We start from the raw sequence: 20,484 nt of genomic DNA, 5'->3' as shown, positions 1-20,484 counted from the left end.
TCCAAAGTGGGTGGCATGACCCCCCAAAATTGGGATGCACTGTGGTCCTGAAAATTGGCACTTTGATAAACTCATTAGATAACAAAATGGGATAATTAGTGCACAGTGGACATACAAGTGTGAATGGGATAAACAGATAAAGAGATGAGAGAGGTATAAGGGTGGTCCTGAAAATCGGGTAGCACTCTCTCACTGAAGTCACTGTCATGCACCTGATGGAGTCAAATATACAGATATGAGAATATAATCATATGGCATCCATAGCAACAGCAGATATATATAAAATAGATAAAGTGCAGGTACAATAGAAATATAAAAGCCGACAGACTGGCTATAAAAATAATAGTACTGTACAGTGACAACAATAAAGATCAAAGATCAGAGATGGATCAAAAGATAGAGGGAACTGGGAAGTCAGGACGATGAGGTAGGACTGACAGGTTGGGCTCCACAGATATCTCTGGATAGATCTCAGAACATAATCGCGACATCCGTACGAAAGGTAGCAAAATCAGCTCTATGGGCCATAAGATCAGCTCGTATAGCAACAACAGCATCCTCAAGAGTCTGCAGACGTACTCCAAAGCCGGGGGTCAGATCTGGAGCCTCAGGTATAGATGAATCAGAAGAAAACTCCTGAGTCTGCTCCTGGTTATGAATGGGCGGCCCAGCTAGAGAGTGCTGCTCTGCGTCATCTACAGGGCACTCTAAATCAATATCTATATGCATGGCAGCTGGATCGACTGGTGCGTCGTCCACTGCGAGATCTACTGCTGCTGCCTGAGCTACTGCCTCTGCCTCCTCCGCCTCCTCCTGAGCCTCTAGCTCCTCTGCAGCCACTATTGCGTGGTCCTGTAGTCTAGTAATAATGGTGTTGTAGCTCTTGTTCCAGTCCTTCTTCAAGAAAGACACGAACCTCTCTTAGGGTGCTCCCGAGGATGAAAAGGGTAGCGCTGGTCGATAAGAATCTGGGTGATGAGGTGGCCGAATAGGAGAGACTTAGCCCGTCCGGGCGTCTCCTTGCTAATATACTCATCAAATAGCTTCCTCATCATACTCCAGATGAACGCGGGAATAGATACCTAGTGGCCCGTGTAGAAAGCGTAGAGGGCTATCAAATAGTCTTCCCTCCTCTGGATCTTGTGCCCTACCATGTAGATGTTCCGGAAGAGCACGGAATCAATGAATCGTAGGTTATCTTGAAGGAATGTGTGGGTGGCGAAGGTCTCGCCATCAGCATAGTGACCTGTAAGAAATACCGCCATGTCGGCATAAGAAGGCCTGTATAGCCTCGGATATGTCTCCTGAAGCTCTAGAGGACAACAGTGTGGGTAGTGGTAAGAGCGGGCTAACGAGTCCACTGTGATAGTGATCTGATGGCCATCTCTAGAAGTGACCAGCTCTGCTGTGGTACGCAGGAATGGTCGGAGGTTCTGGAAGAACAACCGTACCAGCCGCGGGTAGACTGGCTCTGTGACTGGGGCAAGAATAACTGTAAGGCCTCTATGAATGATATCGTGGTAAGCTGATCGGGTCAGCATCGATCTGGAGAAAAAGGCTGTGTTGAACACTGACTCATGGTCGACTGTCATATACGCATATCTAGGCGCGGGCTTATCACCCTCCTAAGCTGGCTGAGCTGGCTGGTGTGGTGGAGATGGTACTGGTGAACGCTCAGCTCCAGCATGTGGTGGTGATGGTGATGGTGTAAATGTAGGCGGAGATGCAGATGTAAATGGAACATAATCATCCTCAGCCTCATGAACAGGTGACTGAGGTGGTGTAAGTTGTACTGGCTCCTCCTGTGCATGAGAGGGCTCTGCTGGCTCCTCTAGCTGTGGTTTGATATGTCATTGAGGCTCGTGTTGCCTCTTGGCAACAGTCTTTCGCTTAGTCATAGCCTGAAAAATAATTTAAAAACTTGCAAGTGGAGTTAGTACCAGAATTAAGAATTGAAAGCACAAAATAGAAATATGCATGTCAAATAAGATAGACAAATCATATAGATGACATGAATCTATACAAGTGGCAAGATGTGAAGCATGCTAAGCAGTGTAAGTATGAAATGCATCCAATGTGGAATATCATAGGCATTGGGCATATATGAGATAGCATGAACATAAGGTATGATGAATGAAGTGTGTGCGTGAGATCTATGAAATTCGATCGATCAGAAAAAGAAGTGAGATCGATCACAAAAGTTGGATCGATCGAAAATAAGTGAGATCGATCTCACTACTTCGATCGATCTGAGACACGAGTTCGATCGACATGGTCGGCCGTATAACGCCTCAAAAAGTGCCATCCCAATAGTCTTCTGGAAACTATTGTTATAAGCAAACTCCACAAGTGGCAAATAATCCTCTCAGTGTCCCTTAAAGTCAAGAACACACGACCGTAGCATGTCTTCTATGATCTGATTAACCCTCTCAATCTATCCATCAGTCTGAGGATGATAGGCAGTGCTAAGGTGCAATTCTGTACCCAAAGCCTGCTGAAAACTCTTCCAAAAACCAAACACAAAGCTCGAATCCCTGCCTGATATAATAGACAATGGAATGCCATGCAACTTCACAATCTCTGATATGTAAAGCCTTGCCAACTGCTCCGAAGTGAAATCAGTGCAAATAGGCAAGAAATGAGTTGACTTGGTCAACCTATCCACAATGACCCATATGGAATTATGCCCTTTGAAAGAATTTGGCAACCCTTCCACAAAATCCATAGATATGCTCTCCCATTTCCACTCTTGAATTGGTAGTGGCTGCAGAGCTCCTAGCGGCCTCTGATGATCAATCTTAACCATCTGACAAGTACTACACTAAGAAACAAAAAGAGCAATGTCCCTCTTCATACCTGCCCACCAAAACTTCCACTTCATATCCTGATACATCTTATCGCCTCCTGGATGAATAGAGAACTCAGAGTGGTGAGTCTCAGTCATCACATTCTTCCTCAAATCATCAGCAGAAGGTACCACTAACCATCCCTTGTACCTCAAACCTCCGTTAGCCCCAACATATTAAAATGGAACCTCTCCAGAAGCTATCTCTACAACCCTGTCAATGCACTGCTGATCCGTGAGTTGTGCTTGTAAAACCTTGCGAATGATGGAAGGTGTAACCACCCTGCAAGCTATAAAAGCATCTGATAATTCATCCATATTCTTCAAAGCATTCCACTCAGTAGTGAATAGAGCAGAAAGACTACCAACACGTCGGCGACTGAGTGCATCCGCCACCACATTCGCTTTCCCTGGATGGTACTGTATAGAAAAATGATAGTCTTTTACAAACTCCAACCACCTGTGCTATCTCATATTCAGCTCCCGCTGAGTGAATAAGTACTGCAGACTCTTATGATCACTAAATAATCTGAAGGACTCACCCAACAGATAATGCCTCCAAATACGTAAGGCAAAGACCATTACTGCTAACTCCAAATCATGTGTTGGATAATTAAGCTCATGAGGCTTAAGTTTCCGAGATCCATAAGAAATCAGTCGCTTCTCCTGCATCAAAACACATCCAAGACCCTGCAACGAAGCATCCGTGTAGACAAGATACTCTATCCCGCTCTGTGGAGTAACCAGAACCGGTGCAGAAGTCAACTTCCTTTTCAGCTCATCAAAAGCTCGCTGACAGTGCTCATCCCATATGAACTGTACACCTTTCTTGGTCAGATGAGTGAGTGGTCCTGCTATCTTGGAGAACCCCTGGATGAACCGACGATAATATCCTGCCAAACCGAGAAAACTCTGAATCTCGGTAGGGGAAGCAGGCTAACCCCACTCTACCACAACTGAAACCTTGGCTGGATCAACAGCTATCCCCCCTTCTGACACCACGTGACCCAGAAACTTCACTTCCTGCTGCCAAAATTCACACTTCTCAAACTTGGCATATAGCTGGTGCTCATGAAGCGTCTGCAAGACTATGCGAAGATGTCGAGCATGATCGTCCTCCGACCGAGAATAGATCAAGATGTCATCAATAAAAACAATAACAAACTGATCCAAATAAGCCTGGAAGACTCTATTTATTAAGTCCATGAACACTGCAGGTGCATTAGTCGTCCCAAACGGTATAACACGAAACTCATAAGAACCATATCTCGTGAGAAACGCTATCTTAGGAATATCCTGCTCCCTAACCCTCAGCTGATGATACCCAGAACGCAGATCAATCTTAGAGAAATATGTGGCTCCCCATAACTGACCAAACAAATCATCGATCCTGGGTAGAGGGTACTTGTTACGAATAGTAACCTTGTTCAACTCCCTGTAATCTATACACAGGCGAAGCGAACCATCCTTCTTCTTCACAAATAGAACCGGTGCTCCCCAAGGTGATGTACTCCTACGAATAAAACCATGGCTGAGTAATTGCTGAATTTGATCCCTCAGTTCTCTCATCTCCACTGGTGCCATCCTATAGGGTGCCCTAGCAAAAGGCGCAGTGCCTGGAGCTAAATCTATCACAAAATCGATCTCGCGACTAGGTGGCAACCCTGGAATCTCCTGAAATACATCCGGGAAATCCTGTACAATTGGTATGTTATCCAAAGATACAGTAATCCCCTCCTCCGTCTCCTACTCTACCCGAACTCTACCCGAAACAAATAGGTGTTATTGTCCCTGCTAGAGCGTGGCATAGCAATGACGTAAAATATCCTGACTAGGTATGGTGAACACAATAGACCTTTCCAACACAAATAACTTGAGCATGGTAGTGATAACCAATCCATCTTAAGTATCACGTCATACGTGTGCATGTCCAGGACCAAAAGATTTGTTAGAAATCTGAGTATACCAATATCTAGTGTCACAGGCCCATCCTCCTATGAAAAATGGCGGTATTGCCAAAAAGGTGTAGAAATACCCTGAGGTCTGTTGCATACATGTGTCACCAACCTAAATCCCAACGGTTCAAACCATGTAAAATAAACAAATACTCCGAAATCTACTCAGAGTTAGAACGTCGCTCTATTTTGAGAATCTTTCTTCTATACCAAACCTACCATATTGAGTTTACACAAGTTCTTTTATAACTCCTTGGTAATCATCCTATTGTAAGACAAGAACCTATAAGCAAAACTTTATTTGCTTGCCCAAAAACCAATCACCCTACTGTGACTGACTTCCTTTCCTTATCGCAACGTATACATTCCAATACAGTTTAATAAAACCATTCATGTATACATCACAACATAACTTCCAATAAACAAAATTGAGATAGCCAAAACCACAAATTTACTTTATTAAGAACTTTTCAAACCAAAACTATCAAACAAATAACCGTAAGGTGTTCTTTAACATAATCCTAATGTACGTGATTAAATCCATACTACCTTCTTACTAATACCTCCTCCACTACTAGTAATTAAAAGTACTCTTAAAAGAGCAGTCATCCTTAAACTCCGGTGCCCTCCATCTCGGATGCTCCGGTATCTCATCCATCCTGATCTTCTTCGGGGTCTTCCTCTCCGCTTGGCTTAGCTTCGAGCACCACTGAAGTTGTGTTAGGTCCACAGTATAGTGGCCAATCCCGCACGCAAGAAACATTCCTTGACTTGTACTCCGAAGCAACGCCTATTGGAATCAACTCCTTGGTCTCCAATTTCGCCTTCTTGATCGGCCTTCGTAGGGGAATTACCGAAGTAACCTTCCTCGACCTTGGGCCCTTCTTTGCTTTCATCGCGGCCCTTATCCTCCTCCTAGTGCCAAATATTCCATAATTACAGAATAAACTTGACATCAGTAACCTCTAAACGAACCGTAAAGGAATACAATGAATCCTAAACTTAAGCTCTAATCAAGAGGAAATGTTACGCGGAAGACTTAATACAAAACATCCTAGAGACACTTGAACCTGGAGTGCTCTGATACCAACTGTGATACCCCTCGGATCCGAGACACGGGTTGATCAGGCCCAGGCCCAAACCCGAGGGAAATATTAAACAATTAAAGTATTTTAAAACGAACACAGATGACAAAAAGAAACAATAAAGATAGAATAAAGCTGAAAGAAATAATAATAATAAAATCCTCCATGTATAACTGAAAAATGAAACTCCAATCTTCCAAAACTTCAAGGTTACAACTTAGGAATCCACTGGTGGACCCCTAACCAAAAGTTCAACTGAAACTGAAAACTGAAAATAGATAATGCTAGAAACATCGAGAGAAGTCCTACGTAATCAGATGAATGTGAGACTGCCCTCGACAAGCACGATCAAGCTCTAAGGCTGGAACCATCCTGTACCTAAAAAGAATAATAAAGGAATGGGTCAAACCCACGAGCAAGTTCTAATCTAACTGCAATCTATACAGTGACCCGATACGCAGATACACCGTAGACACCTCACAATATCTATCTAGTCCATACGTATAAATATATCCACACTAAGGGACATTCACTAGTCTATAATAGGGGTCTTAACCTGAATAGAAGGCAACATACGAATACGCACCCAAAGGTGGGCATGAGTACCTAGACCTAATAGGGTACACCTCAACCTATTATAACCAGCTACGCATCCACCGCATATACGCACCCTAACCAACAAGTCTGAGACTCAAGCTTAGCTCGTGGTACCATAAACATATATATAAAGTCCGTCCAAATCCAGGGTATGTAGTTCAAATATTTAATAAACTGACATACAACAAACCAACTAGTTAGTCACTCAATTTATTCAGTTGATGTGACTTAACTACCGTCCATTAATCCAGGAAGCCACTCAACTTAGTTGTAGTTGATATGACTTAACCAAGATTAGGATTCAATATTTATAAATCCATTCCTTAAATCCGTTAGGTTAGGTTTAGGCGTTTTGAGCTAAACCGTCCCTAGTATGTCACCGTCCCATACCGGTGCATACAATCCTCCATATCCAGGTAAATTACAATGTATACATAATGAACAAGTAATTTACAGTTCAAAACCATTATCTAAATAATTACAGAAAAGTATTTAAGGTTTCAACAATTTAAATCCAAGAATTAAACCATGTAATTACAGGTTACGGTTTAATAGTTTACACAACTAGCATCTAAAGCATGCATAGACCCAATCCAATATATCAATGACTCTATCATGCATTTAAAATAAATTCTATAATCTTATTATAGTCCAATAAATTGCTAAATTAACCTAAACAATTTATTTCATCCCATCCGATAACAGTGTACTAAGTCATACGCTTTTATACTGTTTCATCCTTTATCTTAGAGACTTAAACCATGCAACAACTAGTTTAATCATACTTAGAATCAAGTATTCCCACAATCCATTAGAAACATCCAAAGGCTCAATCAGTGTCCAGAATACCAAACAGTGCCTTAGAAAACTAAAAAAAAATAAAATTAACCGTAAATTGAAGAGGGAGCCTGCTCTAAATTTTAGGAGCAGGCTCTTTCAACCTAGAGCTGGCTCTAGGAGTCCTTAGATCTAGCTCTACTTGTTGTGTGAGCTGGCTCCCACATCCATGGAGCCGGCTCTCACCTCCTTTGAGAGCCTCTGTCCCCGTTGCTTCGTTTCAGTCTGTCTGCTCCCTCTCTGATCAATTCCTACCACTCTGTTGGTTTCTAAAACTAATATTCTGAGTCTTAATTGAGTCTAGAAGCATCCCTAAGGTTTCTTACAATAAATTTGAAAACAATTACAGAGTTTAAACAAAACCATTAAACTAGCATGCTTGGAAAACAACACTGGAACAAGTTTAAGAAAATTTCAGTTCTCTTCCAAACCCGTTGTTCCTCTTCACCACTGAACCTAAGGATCTTATATCAATCCCAATAACATCCCCATGGTTCATTTACAGAGATTAAAAACAATTCCAAAGACTAAAGTTACAACAGAGCAACATGCTTAAAGAACAGAAAACTATAACGAGCCATGCATGAACTGTAACAGAATGGTTTTCAACATAAACAGATCATTCATATGACATATATTAAACATATATCTTCCAGTTATTGATTGATTAAACCCTAGAGATTATCTAGGTGCACAGAACACGAGCCAAAGAAAAGGAGAAAGAGAAGAATTTGCATGTGATTTCAATTATGAAATCCCCGCGTCGTCTCTAAGTTTTTTGGCAATTCTGAACGCCGTCAAGCTTCCTATAACTCCGTCTCTAATCCTTACTCAACCTCCTTGGTCCTCTCTGTACAATTCCTCTTAAGCCTTACTCTGTTTTCCCACAACTGCTCTCTATTTCTCTCTCTGTATCTTTGGTACGTGAATAGGGTTTTTCCAACCCTTGATACAAATTATAACCATGTATATAGGCATAAAAATCCTAAACCCTAATCCTTATTCAATTAGAGATAGAGCCCTAATTCTAAGCCTAGTCGGCCCATGAATCTATCTCTGTTACCATATTGCGGCTTACCTATACGTGAATTGCAACCCAGAGCTAACTGTAACTTAAACCATAATTAAATTAAAAAAAATCCAATTAAATAATTAAATACACTTAACCAATTAATTCCAATTAAATAACTCAATTAAATAATTAAAAACACTTAAACAATAAATGCCAATTAAATAATAAAAGATAACTTACTTAATTCAATTTAAACACATTATCACATAGGTAAACAATTAAATCAAATTAATAAATAAAAATAATTAAACCAAATAATCACCCAAAAATAATAAAAATAATAAATAAAAATACCGAGACTATCCTTTTAAAATTAGGGGTATTACAACATAACACATCATCAAATCCCATCACTGTAGAAGGCCCATTCTCCAAAATGAATCAAAAATATATAAAACATATATTCAAACATATATACATATCTATAACTCAGTGCTTCGAAGCTTCAAAAATGGAGATTCAAGCATGTATAAAGCATGAATGTAACATATAAAGCATGTAAGCATCATATCGAAGCTTAAATCATAGATGAGATCTTGGATTTTACCTCAAAATGATGAGAGAAGTGGAGAAGGTACGAAGGAAGTGAAATCCGAGAGGATGGAGAGAGTGTAGCTTGGATCTCGTTGGAGATCTCGCCGGAGATGAGAAAGATGGAGAGTAGATGCGGCGGCGACGACGGAAGCAAAGGTTTGGAGGGTTGGATTGATCTAAATGATCAATCTTGAGATCCTCCAGGTCTATTTTAAAAACATTTCCCGATTAGTTCGATCGATCGAACTGAGGTTTCAGATCGATCGAACTTTGATGAACTCTCCTCAAAGTATTTTTTTGAAATTTTTGGAAAATGAAAAACTAAAATTAAAAATTAGAATTAAAATTAAAAATTGTAAAATAAAATAAAATAGAATAAAATATTTTTGGATTTTTACTTTCATTTTTTTTTTTTAACAAACAATAATAATTAAAAACTAAAATACTTTTGTATTTTTGAAAACTTTTTGAAAAATAAAAAAAAATGAAATGAAATGAAAATAAAATAAAAATGAAAATAGTTTTGGATTTTTGAAATTTGAAAAGTCAAAACAAAGTCAAACAATGAAATGGAAAACTGAGATCAATCAGAACAAGAGTTCGATCGATCAAACAGAGAGCAAAAATATGCAGGTTTTTGGTTCAAAAAAATTGGCTAAGTGTTGGAACTTGAAGATCGATCGAACTTTGAAGTTGGATCGATCGAAAAAAACTTCAGATCGATCTTGAAATGTTTCGATCAATGAGACAGAGAGCTGAAATATGCAGGTTGATGCAGGCTCAAAATTTTTGTAAGTGTTGAATCATGAGATCGATCAAACTTTAAAGTTGGATCGATCGAAGGTCTCCTAATCGATCTAAGAATAAGTTCAAACAATGGGACAGAGGGGTGATTTGGATGCAGGTGGATACAGGTAGAAAATTTTTCTAAATGTTGGATGCAGGTGGAAGTTCGATCGATCAAACTCTCATTTGAGATCGATCGAACTTATGCAAAATGCTCAATTACAACACAAAAATTCATGCAATCCTAATCACAGTTCCTATCAATGCATATGAACCAAAAACAAGTATCTAGACTTCACAAGAAATGAAATTTAAGATAGAAATGGGGGAGGAATAGGGTATTGACACCCTACGAAATGTTTTTGCTAGTCTTTAACGTCTCTAGCAAGACATTGGGCTCTTTTAGCCCGAATCAAAGATCTTATAATGCATCCCCTCCTTGTTGGGGTGATAGATGCTTTGAACTCCACCCAACAAATGGTTCTTTGAAGAACTTGTAGAATTAAGCTCAAAAGAAACTTTTGATCTTTTGTCTATCTAATCACAACCTTTAGCCTTCCACGCCCTTTCAAAGCAAGAATTTGAAACAACACTTTGAGAATGCAAGGTTGAAGATGATTCTTTGGAAATTTTAGTCTTACAAAAAAGCTCATTTCCATGACATTGAAGATCATGATATTTATCTACAACATTAACCTCTCCTTCATATTTGTCAAATGAATTGGGTGTAGGATTAAAGATATTCAACTTCACCTTCATGTGGCCAAATGAGATCTTCATTATCACTGTCCTATAATTAATGTTGGCATTAGCGGTTGCCAAGAAAGGACGACCAAGGATAGCGGGAATTTGGCTCTTAGGATTGGGGACCGATTCCGTGTCTATGACAACGAAATCAACCGGGAAGAAGAATTTATTAATTTTAATCAAAACATCCTCAATTATACCCCTAGGCTTCTTAATGGATCGGTCGGCAAGTTACAAAACTACCGACGTCGGTTTTAATTCACCTAGGCCCAATTTGACATAAATCGAGTATGGAAGAAGGTTAACACTTGCTCCTAAGTCAAGTAGTGCCCGATTAATGATATGATCACCAATAATGCATGAAGTAGTAGGGGAACCGGGGTCCTTAAACTTTGGCAAAGTGTTATGTTATAAAATTGAGCTTACTTGCTCGGTCCAAACCACTTTTCTTAGTGCTTGGCTCTTGTTTTTCCGCTTTTGGGTGCACAAGTCTTTCAAGAATTTGGCATAAGCCGGAATTTGCTTGATTGCATCCAAAAGTGGAAGATTAACTTTTACTTGCCTAAACATTTCCATAATTTCATTGGTTTTTGCCTTTTGCTTGTCTTTTGAAATGGATCCTTTTAAGACATCCGGAAATGTAACTTTTGGTTCAATCACTTTTTCAGAATTTTCTTTTGAACTCTCTTCAACATAAGAAGTTTTCAAATCACTTTGTTTTAAATAATTTTTCAGCAAAACTTTTTCAACATCATTTTTCAAAACTTCATTTTCAAACACATTTTTCAAGACTTTCTCATTCACAAGATCATGTATATGCAATGAAGGAGGAATGGGATGTGAAACGGGACAGGTGACAACTTGAGGTTGCACCGGTTCACTCTCTTCATTGGACATTTCAACTTGATTGTCCACAATCCTACCACTCCGCAAGGTAGTCATCGCATTAACATGTTCAATGGTGTGGTCTTTCGATGAGGAATGGGTTTCAACAACACATTGTTGCTTAAGTGGGGCATTAATAGGCATTTTTCCCTTCTCTCTTGCATTAAGAGTGCTTGCTATTTGTCCTACTTAGGTTTCTAGCTTCACAATAGATTGAGAGTGAGAATGAAGCAATTGTGTGTTAGCCTCTAAGGTGCCCAAAGCATTCAAAACTTTTTCTTTAAAGGCGGGACTTCTAGTATTTCCTTGGGAGTAAGATTGGTTGGGAAAATGAGAATTAGCAAATTGATTCCCTTGTGATTGATAAGGTCTATAACCTTGGATCCTTGGTTTTGAAGTGGAGGTGGAATGTACTTCCCTTGAAAACCGCCTTGGGAAGGGTTTGAGCCATCTCCTTGGTTTTTCCAAGAGAAATTTGAATGTTTCCTCCAACTTGGATTATAATGAGTACCATAAGGATTGTTCCCTTGGTTCACAAAAGCTGCATTGACTTGTTCATTTGGTTCATTTTGCACTTGTCCATGAGGACAATGAAAAGTAGAATGAAGAACACTAGAACAAGTCATACATGTTTCATTTGATGCACGATGAGAATCGTTAGGGAAGGAAGATACTTGGTTCGCTGAGTTTGGTTAATAAAAAATTGATCAAATCTTTGAGATAAAGACTTCATTTTGGCGGCTATTTCATTTGAATGGTAGACTTGATGTAAGACAACACTCTTCCTACCTTGTGAATTTCTACCATTCTTGGATGATAATGTACTATGCAAAGAATTTTCACTCATGCTCTCATAAAGACGCCACACGTCATCCTCATGCCTATCAATATATGAGCCACCCATGGAAGCATCAACCAAGCCTTTATAATTGTCTGATAAGCTCTCAAAGAAATATTGAACTAATTACCATTTGGGCATGTCATGATGTGGACACTTCCTAAGCAACTCATTGAAGCGTTCCCATACCTCATGAAACGTTTCTCCATCCCCATGTGAAAATTCTCGAATTGAGGTTCTCATGGCATTGGTTTTAGAAACCGGATAGTACTTCTTCAAGAACTCTTGTTGCATTTCTGCCCAAGAAGTGATTGAAAAAGGCCTAAGATTGTTAAACCAATACTTTGCCTTGTCTTTTAAGGTGAATGAAAAAAGTTTAAGTCTTAAGACTTCTTTCGGCATGTCCGTATATTTTACGGTGGAACATATTTCAAGAAACTCATCAAATGCTTGTAAGGTTCTTCACTTGGAAGTCCATGATAATTAGGAAGCATTTGAATGATTTGTGGCTTAATTTCATAATGATGTGCTCTAAATGGAGGCAATTGGATGCATATAGGTGCACTATACTCATTAGGCACATAATGGTCTCTTAAAGCAAGAGGTGGATTAGCTACTTGAGGTGCAACATGAACACCTTGGTTTTGAATTCCTTGATTGATGATGGGAGGTTGTGGAGCATACATTGGCCTTGGCATTCCATAGGAAGCTTGGCTTTGTTGTCGTGGTGGTTGGTGAATGTATGGCCTAGGCATGCCTAATGGTACTTGTATGTTCTTTTTGTGCACATTTGGATGAAGAATACCTTGTTGGTCTATGTGACCAAGGTCCTTAACATGATCATTATTATGGTCATCCATTGATAGATTGGTTCTATTTGAACTTCCTCTTCCCCTAGGATTTCTAACGATGGATTCAAGATGCAAATCAAGAGGGACAAGAGTTGGTCTCAATGAACGTCGTCCATGCATGCACAATGCAAAACACAATGAACACAAACAATGACAAACACTATGCCTTCACAACAATGCCATTAGACTTCTTCCACAAAAACTTAACCCATACTCCTATGCTTTAATAACAATGATGCAAAGAACAATTAAAAACAAGCCTCCACGCGGGCCAACGATTTAACTAAGGGATTGAGTAAAGAAAGTCTCACAAAAGTCCTTTAGCACTTCAACTCCAAATTTAAAGCTTAGCTTAGCAAATTTTTTTTTTTTTAATTTTAGCTTTTTACTTTCTTTGCTTTGCTTGAATGCTCCTTTGCATGCTTCCTCTCTAACAATGCACCTAGTCAATTATGAACAACACAATAAGTAACTAAAAATAAAAATCAAAATAAAGTAAAGACACGATCAAAAGAGTACTGATCCTAATTGATTCCACAAATCCGACGTTGCCAAATCAAATCAATCAATCCCTGGCAACTGCGCCAAAAACTGACTTGTCTGCCGCCCTACCATCAAGTTTGAGAGTGTGAATTTTAGGCAAGGGCCAAGAGTTTTACATTTATAGAAGCCACTACTACCTTTCATTATAAATAAAGCTTGGGTGAGTAGGGATCATCCCAAGGGATTGTGAGGGTCGAACAAGGTTATGGAATCGCTATTAGGGCTAGTAGGTCGAGTGATAAAATAATTGGTTGGTTGGTTGACTAGACTAGAGAGCAACTAAATTAAACTAAGTGATAACAAAATAATGCAATTAAGAGCAAATAAGAGAGAAAAGAGTCTTGGGGTTTAGAGATCACCACTAAGCAATGCATTTCTATACCATTGACAAATAAATAATAAGGGCAAATGGTGTGTTGCAATATTGGTGTGTGTATGTGTTTGGTTGATTCAACAAGCAAGGATGGCTAGTCAAGCATGTATTGTCTAAACATCATGTGAAAGGCACAATATATCTAAGAAATGAAGCATATATTGTCTAAACAACATGTGAAAGGCACAATAGATCAAAATAAGTCATTAATCATTTCATTAAGCTCACAATCCAAATACAACACAAGGTTAGAGACATATGCTACTTGCATTCAAAAGCTTGGATCATCAAACAACAAGAATGGATTATCCTCCCATTTAACACTACACTACATCTACACTACTAGCATGAAAATAAACTAGGGGAGAGGCACAATCTATCAAGGAATAAGTATGAACCATCAAGAAAATCACAAGAGCATTCCATTAAGTACTATGTTTTGACAATCTCTAAATCTATAGCATCAATACATATAGACATGCATCAATAACACTAAATCTAGAGACAAGCACATGAGCATCTATTCTAACATACATAGACATATGGATAGAATGAAATGATCAATTGGAAGCATTTAACCACATAAATCATTGAACAATCAAGATCTATATATATCAAAGTGTTAAAACATCAATTACGACACTAATCCCTCAATAATACACAAGATTAAGATATAGAAAGCATGCTTGGGGCTAACTCTAGCCCCAAGAGGATGTCTAGCCACTCATGGTGATGTTGCTCCAACCCTTAAGGGCTAACTCCATGGAAGAAATCTACTCCTTGTTGATGAAGAACTCCAATGGTATCTCTAGCCTCCTCCTCCTCTAAGCTTGCCTCCTTTGAGAATAATCCCTAGAATTGTATCTTAGCTCAAAAAGTGCATCATATTCCTTTTATAGGTAGGTCAAATGACACACAAAATGAGCTGGGGTCATGCAAAGAATATTCTCTAATGATTGGATAGAGGACGGATTAAACAAGATGGCTTTTTAACTTTTTCGCACTAGAGGAAGTTCGATCGATCGAACCTTGGACTTGGATCGATCGAACTTGGCTGAGATCTATCGAACTGAGGCTGGATTGATCCAACTGGTTGAGTTTTTTGGGAAAAGACAAATCTGAGATATTTTGGGAGATATTTTTGGGAAAAGGATAAAAGTGGTTAGTGGGTGGTACAGCTGTGGATAAGATCAATCATTTGAATAAGGACAAAAGTGTTCGATCGATCGAAGGGTGGTGTTGAATCGATCGAACTTTGGATTTTATGCTTTGGGTCAAGGTTTGGATCTATCTTGAAGTACTGAGATCGATCAGTTTTCGATCGATCGAACCTTGAAATTGGATCGATCGAACTTTTCTGCTTCCCACCTTTGGCTTCATTTGCTTCTTTCGTTCTCCACTTTGCTCCTTTCTTTGTTTAATCCCAGAATTGTTTCAATTAAGCTCTTATTTGGCTGAGTTAGCTTATTTTTGGGATAAGTGCCTGAAAATGGAAATATTACGAAATCAATTTAAAACGGTAAAGTAAGATAGATAAAGGTACTAGAATGCCTAAGCTTAAGGGATTTAAATAAGCATTTTTCAGCGCTCATCACATCTAGATAATGAAGTACTAGGAAATGAGGCTTTTGTTTTTGATCTATTAGGTTTTGGCTTCATCCATTTTTATTTTTTTTATTTTTTATTTTTTATCATCCTGGCAAGAAAACAAGCCAAACTAAGGATTGTTTGCTTCCTCAAGATATGGTTCTTGTTTATGTCCCAAAAGATATTCTTGCTTTGGCTGCTAAGGATTGTTTATCTTGTTAGTTCATGTGGTTGTGTGCTAGCTTGGTTGTAGTATCTTGGTAGGGTTGATGTTTTTGATACCTTCTCTTGTTTTGTCAAGCCTGTGATCTTGACTATTAGGGGTGTCAGGTAGTTTTGGTTGGATTTGTGTTTGTTGATGGTTATTCGTTCAATATCTTTGGCTATTTTTCTTGCCTGTAGTTGCCGTTTGGCTTCGTCTTAACATTGTGATATATAGTTGAATCTGTGGACAGATCTATATGATTCTGTTTTGTATTTTATACGGAATTGTTTGTTCATGTTTTGATTGATGTTATTTTTAAGCTTCATTATTTTCTTCAATTTAATTTGTTTAAATGAAAGGTTCTCTTATAAATATGTTTGAATTTAATCCGGGTAGATATTATCTTTAGGAAAAATAATAATTATTATGCTCCTTCATTTTTTGGTTGTTTGGGAGGCTATAACATTTTTTATCCTGAACATAGTTGTACATAATGTGTTCAAAATAAAGATGTTCCTTACATATATATATATATGTTTATAACACATTTCGACATAATTGAAATACAAAATAATGTGTTAAAAATTAATAAATGTATTTCCACACAATTTCATCTATTTTAATACATTATTTCATGTTTCTATTTAATGGGATAGGACCATGGATGAGGAAATTAAAAGAGTTATACATACACATATATATTCAACATGCATCAATTCTATTGTATCCATAATTGATTTTGTTTTTGATTTTCTATTGTCTTGTTATTTTAATACTTCTCCCTCTTACTTAATTGTTACTCTCTAATCTATCGATTTTTTGATTCGTTATAAAGATTTTATTCGCCTTTTGCTATAATTTACCATGGCATCCAATGAACCTCATCACTCTTTGAGATCTAACAATGAACTCACCCAAAAAGCTCCTGCATCATCCTAGCCACAACCAATAGTGGAAGGTGATATTTTCTAATATTTACATCTACTACACTTGGTCTTTGAATTTACTAAAAGTAGGTCTCAAAATACTTTTACAAGTTACTTTCATGTCTTTTATTTTTCAGGTTCTTCAAGAGAATTCCCGAAGCGTGGAAAAGCTATAAAGAAAAAAAAATATAAAATCAAAAAGTACAATGGGGGTATCATTCCGATTAAGTTTAACGACAATTACTCAAAACCGGTGGAGGAACATTCAGATTTATGGGGGAGAGAGCTTGGGATCATTGCTCATGATTACATTCCACTATGCTATAACAATTGGCTGAAGATTCCGAAATCTCATAAACAGTCCTTATATTGTAAAATAAAGGTTTGCCTTAATTAATGCATATCTTTGTGTGGGATTTCTTTGTATATTTAGATGATATGAAAAATAATTTATAATTTTTCCTTTTTAACTTTCCAAAATCAGGATTCTATTATTTTTCCTTCTTTAAAATGATATTTATTTATGGCTTATTCATGTGAAAAACTATAGGAAGAATTTGGAGTTGATTGTGAAAACGATTCAAAAGCTAAGGAATGCGCAGATAACTCATTAGCCATTGCTCATAGGAAGTATAGGCACCATTGGAAAGAACATTTTAACCAATTTGAAACAGAAGAAAGTGCACGCCGCAACACACATCTTGAAGTAACTTACGAGGACTGGCAGATCTTGTGCAATAGGTGGATGTCAAAAAAATTTCAAGTTAAGTTTACTACATTTTTTATTTATTTATATCGCTTTCCAAAGATTTCAACGTTTCATTCTTTCCTTCATTTATTGTGTCATTTTTCAATTATTTTGTAGGAAATTAGTGCCTAGAACAAAGAAAACAGGTTAAAGAATGATATGATACATTATGCTGGGTCAAAGTCCTTTGCCAAAATGCATTATGAGGAGGTATGTAATATCTAACACTATACTTAGATTTCTTTATTTTCTTTTCATTCAACAACCATACCTTATAATATATAAAAATAATTAATGAAGAAACAAAAGGAAGCTACTTTAAATGATGAAGATAGTGATGAAGAGAATGAGGATCGTATCGTAGGACCTGCCAACAAAATGTACAAGAATGCACATTTCAAGGAAGGGACTGGATGGATTAATGATGATGCTCGCAAAGCATATGTAAGTTATGAAAGCCTTTTTTTTTTTTTTTTTTTTTTTTTTTTTTTTTTTTTTTTTTTTTCATAGAACTTAAATCATCTAACTAAACATGAAGATTTGCCACTTTTCATGGTCTTCTCTATGTCTCTATCTCTCTGCATACACATATATATAATAATGATTAGGAGTTTTGATTTTTTTTTTTTTTTCAGACTGCAATTTGAAATTGATTTTTGAATTTGAATTGTGGTTAATGGAGTTTATGGTTTAGATTGTGAGAGAAAGATGGGAATTTGGACTAAGCTAAGTTAGCTACATTATGTGAAGCTGTTACTCTCTTAACATAAATATATTTCAAAAAAAATCTATTTGCTCAAGCAATGGCATTTCATAAATCTAGGTTTGACATTTTAATATTAATTTTCGTGTCACCCCTTATCCCCAAAAATCTTCTATGTTGTTAACACTTAGAAGTGGCTGGGAAATATAGGAATGATTTTTGTTTTTCTATAAATATTTTTTTTTGGGTTAGTGATCCAATATGATCAACAAACAAGGGTACTTGCTTCATTTGAAAAGCATTGGTCTGGTTATATAATTTGAACATTGGCTTAGTAGGTGTTTATTGTACAACTTTGAAGTTATGTATAGAATCACTAGACTGGTTATATAATTTGAACATTGGCTTAGATTAAAATTGCATTGACTTTTTCCCCAAAGAACATACTGTGGTTATGTTATGACTGCATATTTCTTTGTCCATAATTTGTACTATTTCGAGAATTATTTTGACCACCTTCAGTCATAAATGATAACTGAAAGAGTTAACTAGATAGCAAGTTATATCATGTGTTACTTTTTAAGTATACTAGATATAGATTATTTGCGTTTGGATGTGGAGATTAGCTGTAAATTTGCTTGTCGGTAATGCATTTGGGCATACACAATATCTAGTATAGGTTTGAATTAACTACCCTTTATAGTCAGGAAGCTTCCACTTGCTTTGCTGACAAACTTTATGAATACAAGTAGTTGTGAATCTGTTTTGATTCTGTTCTTAATGTTATGTATTATTTGTTCCTATTTGATTCTCTATACTTTTAAATTTGACCTGATTTAAATTTAATTAATTATAAATTAATTAATTTTGTGTATAGCCTTTCTAAATTATTGTTTCAAGCTTGGCTAGTTGTGTGCTGCGTCTTTAGATGTATAACTGTATGGTTCCTTACCTCGGGGATACTTTTGGTATATATCTTATATTTACAATGCTTTGTTTCTCCTTTTCGTTTTGATTTGTCCTTTTCATTTTGGTGATGCTAATTTTTTTTTCTGGTCATGATTTTTTAATGCTCACTAACTCATTTTATCTTTGTGATGGTGAAAACATTACTTACAGCAAGTCAACTCATGAAACTACTTTTTTACCTTACTGAAGAAAAGAGAAAAACTCCTAATAAAATATTTGTAAAAAAAATTCTGGTGACATTGTCCGTTGATAATGTAAGTCCTATAATGGAGTTAATTGAGATGGGCCACGGTGAAGTATAGACGATTCTAGCATCTCTTTGATAAATTTGATACTTAGGTTCTCAATACTAGATTACACCAGATTGCTATTTAGGCCGAGATATTAGCTCTTTTGGAAATTCTCAAGCTTGTTTTGAATGTGGGGCTTTGGCAATGTTTGATATATAGGGATCCTAATATTGTTGTTAGAGGGGTCAATGGGTGGCAGGGCAGTCCATGGGAGCATGGCACATAATCAATTGATGAGAGAGATTGTTAAAAGTCCTTGAAAGAAAGGATGCTTGGGTTCTTTGATGGCATCATGTAAAGCAGATTGACCTTCAAAAAGTGAAGTGTCTACTAAGAATTGATAACATAAAAATACCAAAGGTTAGGTCTATTTTCCTTCTTTTCCTTAGGCATCTTGCGTAGGTGAAACATAAACTTGATAATGCAATTCCTATAATGGAGTTAATTGAGATGGGCCATTATGAAGTAGAGGCAATTCTAGCATCGCTTCGATAAATTAGATACTTGGGTTCTCTATGCTGGATGACACCAAATTGCTATTTAGGTTGAGATCTTAGCTCTTTTGGAAATTGTCAAGGTTGTTTTGAATGTGGGGCTTTGGCAATGTTTGATATAAAAAGATTCTAATATTGTTTTTATCTTTAATTATAATTGATTCATCCATTCTTCTAAAAAAAGGAAGATGTAAAAATATTATTTACATATTTTTTTTCCCCATGAAACCAATGGTTTTACTTGCCTAATAACCGTATGGAAGACTTAACAAAAGGTTTTTTCTTTTGCAGTTGTTGTAGTTGAAAATTGCTATTACTAAATGATTTCTGACTTGAAAAATGTGGAGGGAATTATATTGAAAATATTGATTCACTTTCAGAGATAATGCTTTAAAATTTGATGCTCTAAAGTCTTCTTCTCATCTTGTTGTGTAGATATGAAAAATGTCGTCCTATGTCCATTTATCTTTAGGTCCTGCTATTTGTAATTCTCTTTTTTATAACATTTAAGTAATTGAATATGGTATTCTTTATTTTCTCAAATAATGGTATGCTTACATACTTGATTTATTTAGGTCTTTTTTCTCTTAAATGTGTTTACTAGTGGGTATAGA

General features: G+C 37.1%; 2 pseudogenes; one reads left to right on the top strand and one right to left on the bottom strand.

The window, feature by feature from the left end:
* Window positions 1–20,484, bottom strand: part of LOC132313976 (cytochrome P450 71AU50-like) — a 69,103-nt pseudogene that overhangs the window by 31,427 nt on the left and 17,192 nt on the right.
* On the top strand, window positions 12,321–12,419 carry LOC132315400 (small nucleolar RNA R71; annotated as a pseudogene).

This window comes from Cornus florida, unplaced genomic scaffold (assembly GCF_030987335.1).
Source record: "Cornus florida cultivar Cherokee Brave unplaced genomic scaffold, ASM3098733v1 CherokeeBrave_3.0.0_Hap2_Chr06, whole genome shotgun sequence".
Classification (NCBI taxonomy): Eukaryota; Viridiplantae; Streptophyta; class Magnoliopsida; order Cornales; family Cornaceae; genus Cornus; species Cornus florida.
The sequence above is the reverse complement of the archived record's forward strand: the minus strand, read 5'-3'. Positions and strand labels throughout refer to the sequence as shown.